The sequence below is a fragment of the Aotus nancymaae genome, unplaced genomic scaffold (genome assembly GCF_030222135.1).
Source record: "Aotus nancymaae isolate 86718 unplaced genomic scaffold, 86718_ANA_hifiasm-v0.15.2.pri h1tg000058l, whole genome shotgun sequence".
Lineage (NCBI taxonomy): Eukaryota > Metazoa > Chordata > Mammalia > Primates > Aotidae > Aotus > Aotus nancymaae.
This window is the reverse complement of record NW_026988472.1, coordinates 23,149,489-23,152,367: the sequence shown is the minus strand read 5'-3', so window position 1 is coordinate 23,152,367 and position 2,879 is coordinate 23,149,489. Positions and strand designations below refer to the sequence as shown.

At 44.2% G+C, this 2,879-nt stretch overlaps 1 pseudogene; it reads left to right on the top strand.

Moving 5' to 3' along the window:
- Positions 1-258: 258 nt before the first annotated feature.
- On the top strand, positions 259-1,259 carry LOC105705495 (nuclear transcription factor Y subunit gamma-like; annotated as a pseudogene).
- The last annotated feature ends 1,620 nt before the right edge of the window (positions 1,260-2,879 follow it).

The following is a 2,879-nucleotide window of genomic DNA, read 5'->3' as shown; positions in this document are numbered from 1 at the left end:
CAAAAATGGTCAAATGTTCTGCACATTGCACCATACTGGGAGTCCAGGTGCCAAGGATGGGGGAAAGAAAAAGAAGGGCCATGTGCAAATGCCATGGCCGCCATCTTGTTTGAGCTCCCACTTCATGCCCTCTATTTCCCGTGATGCATGCTTCTTCCCTCTCTCCTTTGCCTAGGGCCTCTGCATTGCCCTGCTTAGCAGGAGTACAGGGACAGTTCCTGCTCTTCCCTGGACTCCTGTGTGGAGGCGTTTTTCAAAATGTCCACAGAAGGTGGATTTTTTGTTACTAGCAGTAGTAATGCCCAGTAAAGCCTACAGTCCTTTCTGGCTTCGAGTCCTGGAAGAAATCCAGAATTTAACAGTGAAAAATTTACTAGCACAGGAACTTCAATGGCTGGTATTAAGAAGATTTTGAAACTGGATGATGTAAAGATGATCCGTAGAGAAGCTCCTGTGCTCTTTGCCAAGGCAGCCCAGATTTTTATCACAGAGTTGACTCTTTGAGCCTGGATTCACACAGAGGCTAAAAAGCACTGGACTCTATAGGGAAATGACGTCACCATGGGAATTACAAAATTAGATCAGTTTGACTTTCTCATTGATATTGTTTTAACAGATGAACTGAACCCTCCAAAGCATCAGGAGGAAGTGCGCCGGTCTGTAACTCCTGCCAAGCCCATCTAGAATTACTTCACACTGGCTTAGCAGCCTACCATGGTCCAAGTCTAGGGACAGCAGCAAGGCCAGGAGACCACCAGCTCTATGACCACCATTCAGCTTGGGTAGATCATCATGCAGCCTCTGCGGGGACAGATCACGCCCCGGACAATGCAGGCCGGAGAAGGTCAGCAGTTGCAGACTGTCCGGGCCCAACCACAGGGTCAAGCCTAACAGTCCCAGAGTGACACTGGATAGACTATGCAGGTTATGTAACAGATTATTACTAAAACAGGAGAGATCCAACAGATCCCAGTGCAGCTGAAGTCAGGCCAGCTGGAATATATTTACTTAGTCCAGCCTGTATCAGGTATTCAAGTCATGTAGGAACAGATCTAGATGCTTGCCACAATGCCCAACAGATTACACAAACAGAGGTCCAGTAAGGACAGCGGCAGTTCAACCAAGTCACAGATGTACACAAGCTCTACCAGATCCAGCAAGTCACCATTCCTGTGGACTAGGACCTCACCCAGTCCATGTTCAACAAGTCAGCAAACCAGCTCTCCTACAGTCAGGACACCCGGGTGACCTACAACTGAGAGTCTGAGCTGGCAAGGCCAAGGACATCTAACACACTTTTTGCCATACAGTCTTGCGTTATGGGCACAGCCTCCCTCCCCAGAGGACCTGGCTGACCTCAACACCTCCTACAGGCTAGGACACTGGAGCACTTAGATCCCACACCTGGGGCCTGAGATTCTTCAGCAGAAAAATGTCATTCTTTTTGTTTTCTTTTTTCCATTTACTTTCCTCTAAGGAATCAATATTTCAATATGTTGAGCTGTGTGTCCAATGCTATGAAGTGAAAATATTAAATAACATACAGCATTTTGTTGAAGAGCGTGGTTTAAGAAATATTTCCCCTTTGTTTTTCCTTTTTCTGTGCCACTTTTTTTTAGGTGCAAATCTCCCAGGAGTGTCCTGTATTTCCTGACCCTTCGAACAACTGCTGCCCCCAAGATTTACCACCGTGTTCTACCCTCAGATTGAGTTAGGTGAATGTGTATAGCTTCGTTTTCACCAGTGATGCTTCCCCCTTCCTTTGCTCTCACCCCTGAGCTCTGTGTTTTGGCATCCTAAGGTCATGGAAACATTTCTTGCATTTAAGAGACAAATTCATTCCCAACGGAGGGTGGGTGAGTTCATTCCTACACCCTTCTTTTCCGGTGACCCAAGAAGACTAGAACTTTGGGCATTTGCTGCCCACCCCCTTTATTTTAAATGCATTAAAAATTTTGCTAGTCCACCTTGCTGCATGGACTTCAAACTACATAAAATGCAATAAATCTCATTTTAGAGTAAAATAATGGGCAAAGGACTTGAACAGACATTTTTCCAAAGAAGTTATACAAGTAGGCAAAAATCACATGAAAAAGTGTGCAACATCATTAGTGATCAAGAAAATGCAAATCATCGTCTCAATGAGATATCATGTCATACCTGTTAGGATGGCCACTATCAAAAAAACAGAAAATAACAAGTTTTGGTGAGGGCGTGGAGTAATAGAAATCATTGTACATTGTTGGCGGGATTGTAAAATGGTACAGCCACTATGGAAAACAGTTTTATGTTTCCTCAAAACTTTGAAAATAGAAGCACTACTACATATGATCCAGGAATCTTACTTATGCATATTTATCTAAAAGAATTAAAAATTAAATCTTGAAGACATATTTGTACATCCATGTTCACTGCAGCAATATTCACAATAGCCAAGATGTGGAAGCAACCCAAATGATCATGGATATAGGAACAGATAAACAAAATGTGGTACATATACAAAGAGCATTAAAAGAGAAGGAAATCCCAGCACTTTGGGAGGCTGAGGCAGGTAGATCACCTGAGGTCAGGAGTTCAAGACCAGCCTGGGCAACGTGGTGAAACCCCATCTCTACTAGAAAATACAAAAATTAGTGGGGCGTGATGGTGGGCGCCAGTGATCCCAGGTACTCAGGAGGCTGAGGCAGGGAGAATTGCTTGAACCTGGGAGGTGGAGTTTGCAGTGAGCCAAGATCACATCACTGCACTCCAGCCTGGGTGACAGAGCGAGACTCTATCTCAAAAAAAAAAAAAAAAAAAGAGAGAGAGAGAAGGAAATCCTGGCACAACAACATGGATCAACCTTGAGGACATTATGCTAAGTGAAATAAGTCAATCAC